Here is a 17,112-nt window from a genome sequence, read left to right on the forward strand (position 1 = left end):
CATTTCAGTGTCTTTAAATAATTGTCTTTGGGTGTATCATCCAGTTTCTATTATTGTCATCTGTGGGAGGGTTTACATGACTACTTCACCCTTTTGACATTACCATTCCTAGGTCATTTAGGGCTGACGAAACAGAGACCTACATGGCTCTCAATTAAAAGCACAGGAGTAGGGAGAGGCGCTGCCGCCACCGCGGCCAAGGCCAAGCCAAGCGAGCGCAGTCGGGCAGGTGGGCGAGAAGAAGCGGCGGGACCGAGCTGGGGGGCAGCAGGGAGAGAACGCCCACCACCTTCCCTTCCCTCCTCGATGTGATCGGGGGCGTCCCGGCCTCCGCCTCCGCAGCCGCCGGAGGAGGGAGAGCCAGGGGCCGTCGCTTCGGAGTTGGGGCCCAGCAGTCCTCAAGGAGAGCGCCTAAGACCGCGGCAGTTGCTAGCTGAGTTAAACCCATCCACAGTAATGGCCGTGGCCTTACCCAGGACCCTGGGGGAGTTGCAGCTGTGTAGAATATTACAAAAAGCCAATCTGCTTTCTTATTTTGATGCCTTTATCCAACAAGGTGATGATGATGTCCAGCAACTCTGTGAAGCAGGAAAAGTGGAGTTTTTGGAAATCATGGCACTTGTGGGCATGGTTAGCAAGCCCCTTCATGTTAGAAGGCTACAGAAGGCTTTGAGAGACTGGGTCACAAATCCTGGACTTTTCAATCACTTGCTGACTTCCCTTCCTGTCAGTAGCATACCCATCTATAAACTGCCAGAGGGATCACCGACATGGCTGGGAATATCCTGCGGTAGTTATGAAAGGAGTTTAGCAATGCCTGGGAACCTCAATTTAAAATCCCCAGTTTTACCACCCAATGTTTTCACCACCCAATTTCCCCAATTTTGCCACCACCTGTGTGCAGAGCTTGGGACAGGGGAAGTCAGATGTGGTCGGGAGCCTAGCACTGCAGGATGCTGGTAAATCCAGACTCTGGCAAGGCCACCATGCCACCAAGAGTGAGCACAGCCTCTCCCCAGCAGACCTGGGCTCCCACACGTCCCCAAAGGAGAGCACCGAGGCACTGGATGCTGCTGCTGTGCTCTCAGTGGCCGAGTGTGTGGAGCGGATGGTCCCCACACTGCCGAAGAGTGACTTGAACGAAATGAAAGAGCCGCTAAAAAAAACCGAAGTTGGCCAAAATGATTGGGCACATCTTTAAGATGAACGATAATGATCCACACAAAGAGGAGGAAATTTGGAAATACAGTGAGTATATGGCAGATTTGACTCAAAGAGGAAGGATGGAAAACATCTCATGCTTCATGAGCTCACTGTTAATGAAGTGACTACTCAACTCTGTGTGAAGGATAATGCTTTGCTGACAAGAAGAGATGAGCTTTTTGCCTTGGCTAGGCAGATTTCTCAAGAAGTCACCTATAAATACACTTACAGAACCACCAAGTCAAAATGTGGAGAAAGAGATGAATTATCCTTGTAGAGGATTAAAGTGGAGGATGGGTTTCCAGATTTCCAGGATTCTGTGCAAACGCTCTTCCAGCAGGCTAGAGCTAAGAGTGAAGAACTCACAGCTCTTAGTTCACAGCAGCCTGAAAAGGTGATGGCAAAGCAGATGGAGTTCCTTTGCAACCAAGCTGGCTGTGAGAGATTGCAGCATGCCAAGAGGAGGCTGTCTGCAGGGCTTTACAGGCAGAGCTCAGAAGAGCACAGTCCTAATGACTTGACTTCCGATAACTCAGATGGACAAGGAGAAAGACCTTTGAATCTCCAAATGCCTAATTTACAGAACAGACAACCCCATCATATTGTGGTGGATGGGGAGCTGAGCAGACTTTATCCCAGTGAGGCAAAGTCCCACTCATCAGAGAGCCTTGGGATTTTAAAAGACTACCCTAACTCAACTTTTACCTTAGAAAAGAAAGTCATCAAAACAGCCCTGGGCCGGGCGCGGTGGCTCAAGCCTGTAATCCCAGCACTTTGGGCAGGCTGAGACGGGCGGACACGAGGTCAGGAGATCAAGACCCATCCTGGCTAACATGGTGAAACCCGTCTCTACTAAAAATCAAAAAACTAGCCGGGGCGACCTGGCGGGCGGCCTGTAGTCCCAGCTACTCGGGGAGGCTGAGGCAGGAGAATGGCGTACCCGGGAGCGGACTTGCAGTGAGCTGAGATCCGGCCACTGCACTCCAGCCCTGGGCGACAGATCGGAGACTCCGTCTCAAAAAAAAAAAAAAAAAAAAAAACAGACCCTGGAAGATTCAAGATACCATTCTCTGGAAATGGGGAATTCAGATTTAAGGATAATACTCCATCACAGAAATAAGCCTTAATAACCAGTGTTGCCTCATTCAAGCTCAAACAGATTTCACAGCCAATGTAAAAAGACTGGTACAGTAGCCTGCAGAAACAGGAAGATAAAACAACAGGCCACAAAGAGCAAAATCAAAAGAGTGTTGCAATCTATAACAATAAACATTGATTCATTCACATCCTGTGTTGAGTCATTTCTATATGGAAAGGGCTTACAAATCAATATTGTAAGCATTCATTTATTTTAAGAATGTGCAATGTATTTGTGGTAATTTATAGAGTGAAATCTAGAATGTTCAGTCCTATTTGTTCAAATAGATGTGGATACAGTTTATTTTACTTGAAATTTTGTTGTCTACTTTGTGTGTTTAATGAAATATATGTCAGAGTTTTAGATCTTTGCCTGCAGTTGTAAAAGAAAGCTTAAGTGATGTAGTTGTTGGCAAGATTGCAATCATTATGGAAAAATAGAAAGCAAATACTCAATTTAAGCCAAGGAAAATATTGTGGATTTAATATTTGACAAAACTGATTTTGTTTAACAAGAAATGTGTAGCATTCACTCATATAATATCTGGTTATCAATGCACGTTTACACAATAAATACTTGAGTGGAGGAAAGTTAAAAAGATGAGCAATAGAGTAGAAAATCTCTCTCTTAAACTAGTTGACCTAGATTGTATTAACAGCTACTTAAAATGTATCAAAGATAGGAAGCTACTACATAGACAGATAAATTGAACTAAGCATACCCATGTATAAAAGCTTTGACTTAAGCATTGATATTTCAGAATGTGTTAAATAGATTAAGACATAGTAAGTTAACCCTACGTGTTATAAAGATGGTGACTGTTAACAAAGGCTATAACAGATTAAGTACTGTTTATATCCAGAAAGTCTTCTCTATGTAGAGAAGACAGAGAGACTAGATGCTTTCACTGGGGAATGTCTCCCCACCCAGCCATCACAAGTGTGGACAATCACTGCATCCACATTTGTAGGCATATTTCTCTGGAAGTTTAGTTGACACCTATATTCATTATTTATTTTACGATTTCATTTTTCTAAACCTTTGAGATTTGTGAATGCAGTTTTTTCTTAAAATTCATTTTAACTTGACAGTACGTTTTTAATTCCCCCAATTTAATTAATGGACTGTGTGCATACATATGAGAGTGTGCTTAGAGGTTTATAACGTACTCGCATACTTAGAATTTCACACTGGAATTCATAATGGTAAAAAATCAAATACATCTGCCAATATACGTTTTTTCTGTTGGTTTAAGAGAAGATGGCCGGGTGCGGTGGCTCACTCCTGTAATCCCAGCACTTTGGGAGGCTGAGGCGGGTGGATCGCCTGAGGTCGGGAGTTCAAGACCAGCCTGACCAACATGGGGAGACCCCGTCTCTACTAAAAACACAAAGTTAGCCAGGTATGGTGACACATGCCTGTGGTCCCAGCTACTTGGGAGGCTAAGGCAGGAGAATTGCTTGAACCCGGGAGGCAGAGGTTGCAGTGAGCCGAGATTGCACCATTGCACTCCAGCCTGGGCAACAAGAGGGAAACTCCGTCTCAAAAACAAAACAAAACAAAACAAAACAAACCTGACAGCTTCACCTACTTCCTACAGATTCATCTAAACCCACATATTGTTGAGAAGAGTGTATATTGACTTAGAGTATGTATTTTTTTTTAGTTCTGCTCTAGATCATAACTGTGTACAAAATATTAAGTCATAATCTGTTACACTAAAATTTGTCAGCCAAATGTTAGATGAAATGTCTGCACTGTAATCTCAGATCACTGTCACATATATCAACTGCTTCTTCATTTTAATTTGTGGAAGAACTTTACAGTAGGAAACACCAGTAAACAACTTTTATACTGTTAAACAGCTTTTTTCCCTTCCTAAATGTTTTAATTGTACCATAGTGTTTTGCTCACGGAAGAAGCTTCTTAGGGACCTTGCAACTTTGTTGCTAGCTTGAGGTTAATTATTGTGGTTGTATTGTTCACTGCCTGTAGAAATACTATGAGTATGATTTCAATAGACTGTTCAGTTTTTAATGTTAGCCATAGCACTGGTTAGTATCTCAGTGGTTTCATGAAACGTTTCCTGTATTAGAATCTATTTTGAAACATTTATTTGTGTGTGTGTGTGTCTTAGGTGGCTAGGGGTCAAGTTTGAATTTTTAATAAAGCCACATTTTTAAAAACATGCACGTAATCTTCCAACTTCCAATATTTAATCCATTCCTTTGTGGAACCAAACAAATTGCAATCTTGAAATCAAATACCTTTCCTAAGTATCAATTGCTTCCGGTTGTTCAAGCAGTGGATGAGGTTGGAATTACAGAAGAAATTCGATAAGAAATAGGTTTTTAATTTTGTAACACTAATGTATGAAAACTTGTAAATTTAAAGCAATAATATATTTATTTTGAATGTATATAATAATTTGTTATAACTAGTTGATTTTTTTTCATTCGTAAGGTATTTCACTGAAACAAAGTCAATTGGTTACCCAGTATTAGGCGCCAATATATCCAAGGGACCATTTCTCCCTGAGTTTCTAACACTTTATTTTGCAATGTCCACATTTTTTGTTTGTTTGCTTGTTTGTTTGAGATGGAGTCTCGCTCTGTCACCCAGGCTGGAGTGTAGTGGCGCGATCCTGGCTCACTGAAAGTTCCGCCTCCCGGGTTCACGCCATTCTCCTACCTCAGCCTCCCGAGTAGCTGGGACTACAGGCGCCTGCCACCATGCCCAGCTAATTTTTTGTATTTTTTAGTAGAGACGGGGTTTCACCGTGTTAGATAGGATGGTCTCTATCTCCTGACCTTGTCATCTGCCCGCCTCGGCCTCCCAAAGTGCTGGGATTACAGGCGTGAGCCACTGCACCCAGTCTAATTTTTTAGACTCTTCAAGCTGTTGGTGAGGTGGGAGGAGTGCACTTGCTTCCTGTTCCTTTGGCAATAAAGATTTTCTGTGCCCCCCAACCCCCCAAAAAGCATAGGAGGACCATCCCCAAGTAAGAGGGATGCACCAGAGTTTGGTTAAGTTTTATTAAAACTTCAGCTGAGTCCCAAGCACTAAGGTGATCAACACTTCACTCTATCAGACTGAGAGGAAATAGGACAATTATATGGTTCTCTTATACAGTAGACATAAGAAGAAGTAGAAAGACATGTGACCTATAATCAAGGAAAAAGCATACTATGCAAGCAGACTCAACATTGCGTGAAAGACACAAGCCTTCTCCTCTATTTTCAGACAAAAGAAAGTTGATTTGTGAAAAGTGAAGATTACTGGAAATGAAACACATGAAAGTAAACATAAAATTCGTTTATGTCTTCGTTTGTGACTATATGACTGAATGCACCGGCTTTGTTCCTGACTGCCAGCTGACAGTCATCTTCATGTCTTAGGGGCCACCTGCAGTTCCCAGTTTTTTCCCATGTGGGCTTTCTCGTCATGGCTGCTTACTTCATCAAATCAGCAAGAGGGATTTCTTACCTCACAGAGGACCCAGTACCTCTTTTAAAGGCTTTTAGCTAATTAAGTGAGGCTCATCCACTGTAATTTCCTTTTGATTAACCCAAAGTCAACTGATTTACAACCTTAACTACACCGAAAAATCTCTCGCCTTTGTTATATTCTATTGACTAGAAGCTAGCCAGAGGTTCCACCCACACTCAAGGGAAACAGATCATAGAGGGCATGAACACAAGGGTAGGGGAACCTTGGGACCCATCATAGAATTTTGCCTACCATAGTTAGCATTTATATACAGAGCAAGCCTCCAGGAGGTTAGGCAAAGAATAGCTACTGAGGAAATAAATATTACTGAGAAAGAAACAACTGGACAACTACTAAAACTCACATAAGACTGTAAGAAACTTAGGTGTCAACCAATCAGAATGTATAGACATCACTGAACATCCAGGACATTCCAGTAGAGATCCCAGAGAGACCACACTTTAGGAGTAGGGAACAACTATCTCAAGGGTAAAAGTTATTCTAGACCCACTCCAACAAAAATATAAGCCTCAAAAGGATTAAGCTGATGCACAGTAAATTGTCTGCTAAAATGAAATTTAATACAATTAAAGAATACAACAAAATGCAGACACTCAAAAACATACCACTCCAGCCTGGCCAATATAGTGAAATCCCTTCTCTACTAAAAATACAAAAATTAGCCAGGCGTGGTGGCATGTGCCTGTAGTCCCAGCTACTCAGGAGGCTGAGGCAGGAGAATTGCTTGAACTCAGGAGGTGGAGGTTGCAGCGAGCTGAGTTCATGCCACTGCACACCAGCCCAGGCGACAGTATGAGACTCCATCTCAAAACAAACAAACAAACAAACAAACAAACAAACAAAAACATACCACTAATAATGTCCATCATACAGTCCAAAATTTTTAGCTATGAGTATTTCTGTTTCGCCCATAGGAAATAACTGATGTAAGAGTAGCTATCTCACAACAAACAACTGTAAAACTAGACAAAATAAATGAAACAACTGCTTTCAGACATTGTACAAGAAGCAAAGCAGGACAGTGATCCAAGACAGCAGGGGAACTAATGAGGTGAGCCCTATATTTACCCAGGCTTTTTGCTTCAAGGCAATTGCCAGACTGCAACAAAGGGAGGGAGAACCCAAGTAGATCTTGGAAATTTTGCTGAATAAAAACACAACAGTCTCTAAATAAAGACAATAAAATCGAGACATGTAACATCATAATTTCCATAATGTGTGTCACCTCATTAAAATAAACCATTACCAAGAGAAAAATCAGTCAATATAAACAAGCTCAGAAATGACAGGTAAAATGGAATTAGCAAACAAGGACTTTAAATGGTGTACTATAAATATTATCAAGGGCTTAAAGCTAAACATGAACACAATGAGAAAATATACTGAAGATACAAATGAAAATGAATCAGAACTTCTAGAGCTGAGAAAAATATGAAGTGAAAAAGTCACTTGACAGATGAAGAGACAGATGTACCAGCAGATTAGATACTACAGAAGGAAAGATTAGTAAATTTGAAGACAAAGCAATAAAAACTACCCAAACTGAAACAAAGACAAATACTGAAAAAATTAAAAGAACTTCAGTGACCTGTGAGATAATGCCAAACAACCTACATATCAATAATTGCCTAAACTGTGAAAAGGCAAAATTATCCCAGGAATGAAGAGTAAATAACAAACTGCTCATAAGAGAATATACTCAAATAAAAATTTAATAAGGGGCATTGAAGAAAGAGACAAAAATAATCAAGTGAATGAAAATGACCTAAGAAAAAATGTTTAAAGGGTCAGAGAAAAGTAGTGGAAGTGAAAAACAGACAAAGAGAAAATAGATTTGTATTATCAGAATTTCTAAAGAAGAAAAACAAGACAATGAAATACAGTGAATACTTAAAATTATAATCCAAGAAAAAAAAATCAGAAATAGAAAAGACCTGAATCTACAAATTGAACAAGCTTCCTAGGTACCTAGAAAAAACAACCTAGACCTATGAACTGTAAGATATAGGTAAATAAAACTATAAGATTTTAAAATAAATATAAAGCCCTCAACTTTCACTTTTAGCCAATATGGAAAAACGGGTAACAGATTTACTATCCCACCTGAAAAAAAAAAATGAACAAAATGTATAAAATAATGGTTTGCAAGGCATGCAGGTAAAAAGGACAGTGAATCTTGAGAGATGGGAAGCAATGGAAGTAAGCCATACAATTGTTCCCTGCTTACTGTCTTGAAAGAGTTTCCAGGCTGCAAGGAACAAAGGAAGAACCCAGGAAGAGCCTTGATCAACTCCCTGAGTTCAGGAATCAGCACTAACACTATGGGGAGACCAAGATAGCTAGAGTGCATGAAACAGAGAACTGGAGATGAGAGTACAACACATAGACAGAAATTGGAAGATCTGCAAAGGATTATTCTTAACAATTTAGCTGATATTGATCAGAAATTCATATGAGGAAATTATCTAAGGAGAAAGAACCATCAGAAAAGATAAGAAGCAACAGAGCCTTGCACTCAAACAGGACAAGGAAGTGTACTGGTTACCACTAGCATTATTGTAAATGCTGAAGATTCATGGGGTATTAGGTAGAGTACACACAAAAAAAGTCTTGTCTCAGTAGGGATAATTAGGTCTAGATTGAGCATAGTTTAAGTCCCACTTAACAAAGTCCAAAATAAGACCCAAAAGTAGCTAATTGTCTCCAAGTAACTCAACTGCATTCCAGAACAAAGCTCAAGATTTATAGGAATGCAAAAATATCCATCATCCAAAAGGCTAAATTTGCAACGCTTATCATAAACCAAAGATCACAAAGTGTGCAGAGAAGTAAATATATATATATATTTACACATATATATGCCATGATGTGAGGTAAATAAATAAAGCAAACTCAGAACTGACAAAGATGTTAAATTAGCAGACAAGAGCAATAAAACAGTTATTATGACTGTATTCCATATATTCAACACCTTAAATTTATACATTCAAAATGTATTTTAAAGGGCCAAATCAAACTTCTAATAATGGAAACTACAGTATGTAAAATATGATTAGCTGAATGTGGTTAGCAATAGATTTGACATTGCAGAATAAAAGATAAATGAAGTTGAGGATGTAGCAAAGAAACTACCCACAATTATGCACAAAGATAATTGAAGTTAATAAATAGAACAACAAAGAGCTGTGGGATAACTTCAAGTAGCCTAATATAGGTTTAATTTGAGTACCCACAGGAAACAAGAGAAGGGAGTAACAAAAAAGTATTTTAAGAAATGATGGCCAGATATGGTGACTCTCGTCTGTAATCCCAAAACTTTGGGAGGCCGAGGCTGGAGGATCACTTGAGGTCAGGAGTTCGAGACCAGCCTGGCCAACATATGGAAACCCCGTCTCTACCAAAAATACAAAAATTAGCTGGGCATGATGGTGCACACCTGTAATCTCAGTTACTCAGGAGGCTGAGGCAGGAGAATTCCTTGAACTCGAGAGGCAGAGGTTGCAGTGAGCCAAGATCATACCACCACACTCCAGCCTGGTTGACAGAGTGAGACTCCATTTCCAAAAGAAAAAAGAAACAATGGCCAAAATTTTTTTCAAATTTGATAAATATTATAAATATAGATTCAAGAAGCTCAGTGAAGTCCAAGCACAAGAAGCATGAGGAAAACTATGACTGCATTTAATTATAACACATCATAATTAAATGGCTCAAGACCAGTGACATAGAGAAAGTTTTAAAAGCAGCTGGAAAAATAGACACATCATATTCAGAGGAACAAAGATAAGGGTGATAAAATATTTCTTATAAGGTATAATGCAAGTGAGAAGATAGTGGAGTGACATCTTTAAATTGCAGAAAGAAAAAAACTGTCAACCTAGAACTGCATGCCCAGGGAAAAAAATTTTCGAACATGATGGCAAAAGAAAGCATTTTTCAGACATATAAATATTGAAAGAATTCATCACTAGCAGATGCACATTACAACAAATGCAACTCTTTCTTGTAGAAAGAAAATACCAGATGGAATATGGATTTACACAAAGACATGAAGATCATCAAAAATAGTAACTACATGGCTAAATACCTGAGATTCTTTTCTTATGCAAATACCTTTAAGAGATGTTTTAAATCAACTTTTAAAACAAAAATAATAGCAATACAGTGAAGGTATTTGTATTAGTCTGTTCTCACGCTGCTAATAAAGACATACTTGAGACTGGATAATTTATAAAGAAAAGAGGTTTAATGGGCTCACAGTTCCATATGGCTGGGGAGGCCTCACAATCATGACAGAAGGTGAAGGAAGAGCAAAGGCATGTCTTACATGGTGTCAGGCAAGAGGGCTTGTGTAGGGGAAACTCCCCTTTATAAAACCATCAGATCTTGTGAGACTTATTCACTATCATGAGAACAGCATGGGAAAGACCCACCTCCATGATTCAATTCACTCCCATCGAGTCCCTTCCATGACACGTGGGAATTATGGGAGCTACAACTAAAGATGAGATTTGGGTGGGGACACAGCCAAACCATATCAGTGTTAAAACATCTAAACAAGTAAAATGTATGACAACAATAGCCCAAAGGACAGGGCAGGGCAGAAATGGAAGTTACTATCTTCAGCTTTTTATACTATACTTGAAGAGGAATAATGGCACTTGAAGGTAGAATCTGGTGAGTTAAATATGAGTATATAAACCCTGAAAAAACAACAGTTATAGCTAATATACCAACAAATATAAAATGAAAATTTTAAATGTACTGGATTCATTCAAACTGAATAGAAAAAGCGGAACATGGAAACAAAGAGCAAATAGGATAAGTATAGAATAAATAACAAGCAAGATTACATATTTAAACCTAAATATATGAATAATCACGTTAAAAGTAAATATTCTAAATACCTCAATTAAGAGGCAGAGATTGCCAAAGTGCATTAAAAAAACAAGACCTAACTGTATGCTGTTTACACACACCTTAAATATAAGACACAAATAGGCTTAAAGTAAAAGGATAGAATAAATATACCATTATGCTAACAAAAAGAAAGCTAAAGTGGCATATTAATAGTCAAAATAGATTGCAGAGCAAAGAACATCACCAAGAATAAGGAAATTCATTTCATAGTAATAAAGGGCAGATTTATCAAAACAGCATAAAGATCCTAGACATGTATGCACCTAACAACAAAGCTTTGAAACAACGCAAAACAGATAGGACTTCAAAAGAAAATAAGTAATCCACAACTATAGTAAAAAATTTAAATATCCTTCCCTCAAGAATTGATAGAACAAGTAAACAGAAATTTAGTAAAGCTATAGATGCAAACACTCTGGAAAAAGTTTTAGCAAATCTACTCCAACAATATAAGAATAATAAATCATTACCAAGTGGGGCTTATCTCAGGAATTCAAGGTGAGTTTAACATTCAAAAATATAGCAATACAATTCACCATATTAACAAACAAAATTCATATGATCATCTCATAGACACAGAAAGAGCATTTGGTAAAATCTAACATCAATTACTGTTAGAAATAGTCAGCAAAGTAGNCCTTCCCTCAAGAATTGATAGAACAAGTAAACAGAAATTTAGTAAAGCTATAGATGCAAACACTCTGGAAAAAGTTTTAGCAAATCTACTCCAACAATATAAGAATAATAAATCATTACCAAGTGGGGCTTATCTCAGGAATTCAAGGTGAGTTTAACATTCAAAAATATAGCAATACAATTCACCATATTAACAAACAAAATTCATATGATCATCTCATAGACACAGAAAGAGCATTTGGTAAAATCTAACATCAATTACTGTTAGAAATAGTCAGCAAAGTAGGAAAAAAAGCTATAGTGTTCAGTATTCGAGACACTGTGTTATTGGCATAATGATTGAAATATAAATCAAATGAACAGATAGGGCACAGAAATAAACACAATGATGTTTGACAAAGGTATCAAGAAAATTCAGTAGAGTACAAAAATCTTTTCAACAAACTTGGCTGAAACAGTTGGATATCCACATTCAAAACAATGAAATCAGACCCTTGCCTCACATTATACACAAAAATCAACTCAAAATGGATCATAGAACGAAATGTAATAGATAAAATTGTAAAACTCTTGGAAGAAAACACAAGTGTAAATATTTATGATTTGGGGTAAGCCAAATCCTTCTTAGATATGATACCAAAAACACAAGTGACAAACAAAAAAGTAAATAAATTTAGATTTTATCAAAATTTAAAACTTTTGTGTTTTAAAGACACCATCATGTTTTAACAGTACCTGGGATCTATTTTAATCTGGCATGGTAAGACATACCAAAATAGAGATGACAGTCTTGAAGGAATAAGTTGATACTCACAGATCTCTAGAAATAGGAGGCACAGAATGCCCCATGGTGGGTCCACACGGGGAAGCACAGAGTTGGTCAGGAACCATAAGGAGTAAGGGAAAAACATGTGTACTTAGAAGGAACTGGTTTGAATAATTCAATAATTTCAACAAGATCTGGGACATAGGGGCTGTCCCTTTTCTGGTACTTGGCCCTGAGTTGACAAGGGCAGGGGAATAGTGGCTTGGAGTATAAAAGCCTGATAAAGAAAGTTGAGGGCAGGAGCTCTGGAGTGATTGGTTTGTATCTGGAAAGCACATTCACAGGTTTACTATCTCCAGGAATTGGCTAGCCCTGAGAGGAGCAGTCCTGCCACAGTCAGCAATAGCCCAAGATGCCAAAGCTTCAAAAATACACAAAATAAAAAAGCATGATTAATACATAACAACAAAGTCAAAAGACTACCCATGGAACTGGAGACATGATTGCAAATCATGTACTTGGTAAGAGACTTGTATCTATAATATGTAAAGAACTCTTGCCTGTTAATAAGAATAAGAATGATAGCCCAATTTTAGACAAACAATTTGAATAGACACTTCACCAAAAATACAGCAATGGCAAGTAAGAACATGAAAACATGTTCAACCTCATTGGTCTTCAAGGAAATGCAAATTAAAAACACAATGAGATACTGTTACACAACTCTTAGGATGACCATAATAAAAAAGAAAGTTAATAACAAGCATTAGTAAGAATGCCAAGAAAATGGAACCTACATACATTGCACGCCAGGTGTGAAATGGTACAGACACTTTAGAAAAGAGTTTGGTATGTTCTTAAAACGTTAAACATGGAAAGTTCATCAGAATTTTAAACAAAGAGTTAACCTATCACCTAGTGATTCCACTCAGGGATATACACTCAACCGAATTGAAAATGTATGTGCACAAAAAAATATAGCAAAAGTTTATAAGAGCATTGTTCATAATAACCAAAAAGTAGAAACAATCCAAATGATAATGAATTGATGAATGAATAAACAAAATGTAGTCTATCCATACAATAGAACACTATTCAGTAAAATGAATCAGAAATCGATACATGCTACAAGAATGAACCTCAAAAACTTTATCCTAAGTGAAAGAAGCCAAATACAAAATAAATACATATTGCATGATTCTATATGTATCAAGTTTCCCAAACAAAAGGTGAATGCTTTGATACTGAAAGTAGATCATTGCTTGCCTAGATCTGGGGATGAGAATAGGGAGTGTATGGTTTAGATATTTGACCCTCCAAATCCATGCTGAAACTTGGTCCCCACAGTTAGAGGTGGGGATCATGGGAGATGTTTGGGTCATGCGGTCGCATCAATCATGAATGTCTTGGTACCATCCTCATGGTAATGAGTTCTTTGTTTATTAGTTCCTGCAAGGGCTGGTTGTTAAAAAGAACCTGGCACCTCTCTGCCACCCTCACCATGTGGCCTCTGTACACACTGGCTTCCTGTCATCTTCCACCATGAGTGGAAGCAGCCTAAGGCCCTACCAGAAGCTGAGCAGATGCTGGTGCCATCATTTTTGTACAACATGCAAAACTGTGAGCCAGGTAAACCTCTTTTCTTTACAAATTACCCAGGCTTGGGAATTCCTTCATAGCAACACAAACAGGGAGTGACTGCAGATTGCCTTGAGGAATCCTTTTGGAGTGGTGGAAATGTTCTAAAATGGCATTGTGGTTGATGTTTGCAAAACTCTACGAACTTACTGAAAATCATTGATTTGTACACTTATAATGGATGAATTTTGTTAGATAAATTGTACCTCAATAAAGCTGCTTTAAAAACAACTGCATGCTGTATGCAAGATACAGAGCTACAACAAAGTAATTCAGAGAGACTAAAAATAAAGAGTATAGGTAAAAATTTACCAGGCTCACCAAAACCTTTTGAAAGAAAGTGTAATGATCCTGATATCACACAGAGCAGAATTCAACTCCAAAAGCATTATATATGGCAAAGAAGGACAATTTTAACGCAAAAGTTACAGTCTATAATGAACAGATATCACTTATTCATGGTTATACATTAAATAACACAACAACTACCTTTTTAAGGCAAAAACTACAGAAGATGCAAGGAGACACGTACATTCATAAAAATAGGACACTTTAATATACCATTTTCATTACAAGACAAATCAAGTGAACAAAAAATATGTATAGAAATAAAACATGCATATGAATTAGGAAACAACAATTAATAGGATAGATATCTTGAATATATATTGAAATCTACATCATGATAGTAGGAAATATATACATTCTTCTCAAGTGGTCATGGCACATTTATAAAAGTAATCACTTATTAGTTCACAAAAATTACGTCCATAAAATATAAATATTATAATAAACACTCTTTGATTAAAATGCACTCACAACTAGAATTTACTAACAAAACAAAACATAAAGGTCCTTCCACCTCAAAATTTAGAAATCTCCTAGTAAACAACTCCAAACTACAATGGAAACTACAAACTGAAATGACATAATTTTTAAAAAATGATGACAACAAAAGTACTACATATCAGAATCTATGGGATATATTTAAAGCAGTGATCAGGGGAAATTTTTTGGTTTAAACACTTTTATCCTGAAAACTGAAAGAGCAATACTAACTCAATTTAATTCCCAGTTCATAAAATTAGAAAAAGAATTAAAAAGTAAACCGAATGAAAACACAAAGAAAGCAATAATATAGATAAAATTGGAAATTAATGAAGAGAACAAAATAACAGTAGACCTAAAAGTAAAATTATTTTTTCAAAAGTTAACAATATGGACAAACTACTAAATAACTTTACTAAGAAAAGAAATGGAGAAAAAAAACACAAATATATAAAGGAATAACAAAGGAGAAATAGCCATTGAAACAGAAGAAATGCTTTAATCATATGATAATCACAATGGATTGAAGGTTTATGCTGCCCAAAATTTGTATGTTGAAATCTCAACCCCCAGGATGATGGTATTAGGAAGTCAGACTTTTGGGAAATGATTAGGTCATAGGGGTGGAACCCTGATAAGTGGGATTAGTGCCTTTATTTAAGACTCCAGAGAGAGCCCTCACCCCTTCCACCATGTGACGTTACAGTGAGAAGACAGCTGTTTTTGAGAAAGCGGGACTTCACCAAAGCTCAGATTGGTCAGCACCTTGATTTTGAACTCCTCAGCCTCTAGAATTGCAATAAATAAATTTCTGTTGTTTATAAGCCACCTAATCTATGGCATTTTGCTATAATAAGCCAAACAGACTAAGCTAAGACTATGCAAACAAATTTGAAAACCCAGAGGAAATAGATAATATCATAAGGGAATTCAAACTTACTAAAATTGGCCCCGTTTGTGTTAGAAAGCTTAAACAGACCAGTTTCTATAGAAGTAATACAGGAAGTTATTAAGAGAATGCTTTACACAAAAAGCAACAAGCCCAGATGGTTTCACAAGAAAGCGACAAAGTTAGATTCATATCTCACACCAAGTACAAAAAGATAGACTCCAAATGGATTAGAGAGCTAAATGTAAAAAATAAAACCAGGCCAATTACTAGAAGAAAACATGCATAAATTTCTTTTTAACCTTGATGTAGGGAAAGGCTCTCTAACCACGACTCAAAATCCAGAGGCAACAAAAGTCTATTAAATTTGATTACATTTTTTAAATGTGCATAACAAATGCACCATAACAAAATCAAAACATGAGAGGTAAACTGGTAGAAAATATTTACAACATATAACACAGAGAAAGGACACATCTATCTAACATATGAAGAACTCTTAAAAATTGAGGGGCAAAAGCCCAGACTTTGCCACTATGCAATATATCCATATAACAAAATCGCACTTGTACCCCTTAAATTTGTACAAATAAAAAATATTAAGGGACATACAGGCAGGACCAGAGATAGGCAGACAGTTCAATAAGCCTAACGTACAGAGTGGGTCAAAGTAGTGTACTATCAAGCTAGAGCTTTAGAGTATGCTTCTCTGGGTTAGGAGGAGAGATATGTTTAGATCTGCAGTTTAGAAAGAACACTCTGTTGGCTTGGTGAATGTGAATTAGAAAGGCAGGGAGAGGGGTTCAGAAACTTAAAGTAATCCATCTGAGAGATAATGGTGCTTCATAATAAGGTAGTGACTATAAGGATTAAGAGAAAAGGTAAAGATCTGTTGAAGAGGTAGAATTCACTGGATTTATAAACCAAATTATGTGGGTGAGGTAGGAGTCCTGGATGAAACCCAGGATTTTAACATAGGCAGTGAGATAGGTGGCAGTCTTATAGAAAATGTAGAGAATGCAGGCATCTACATTCAGTCTGGGCTGGATGCAATGGCTCACACCTGTAATCCCAGCACTTTTAGAGGCCGAGGCAGGTAGATCACTTGAGCCCAGGAGTTCAAGACTAGCTTGGGCGACATAGTGAGACCCCGTCTCTACAAAAAAAAAATACAAAATTAACCAGGTGTGGTGGCATGTGCCTGTAGTCCCAGCTACTCTGGAGGTTGAGGTGGGAGAATCGCTTGAACCTGGGAGGCAGAGGTTGTGGTGAACTGTGATTGCGCCACTATACTCCAGTCTGGGTGACAGAGCAAGACCCTATCAAAAAAAAAAAAAAAAAAAAAAAAAAAAAAAAAAAATTCAATCTGAAGACTAAATGCAGTGGTCCATATTAATTGTTCAGTGCCGCTGGCCATCAGAGAAATGCAAATCAAAACCACAATGCGATACCATCTCACACCAGTTGAAATGGCAATCATTAAAAAGTCAGGAAACAACAGGTGCTGGAGAGGATGTGGAGAAATAGGAACACTTTTACACTGTTGGTGGGATTGTAAACTAGTTCAACCATTATGGAAAAGAC

At 37.7% G+C, this 17,112-nt stretch overlaps 1 pseudogene; it reads left to right on the plus strand.

Moving 5' to 3' along the window:
- The first annotated feature begins 456 nt into the window (after window positions 1-456).
- Window positions 457-17,112, plus strand: part of LOC108520129 (NGFI-A-binding protein 1 pseudogene) — a 49,829-nt pseudogene continuing 33,173 nt past the window's right edge.

This window comes from Rhinopithecus bieti, unplaced genomic scaffold (genome assembly GCF_001698545.2).
Source record: "Rhinopithecus bieti isolate Rb0 unplaced genomic scaffold, ASM169854v2 scaffold_50837, whole genome shotgun sequence".
NCBI classification, from domain to species: Eukaryota; Metazoa; Chordata; class Mammalia; order Primates; family Cercopithecidae; genus Rhinopithecus; species Rhinopithecus bieti.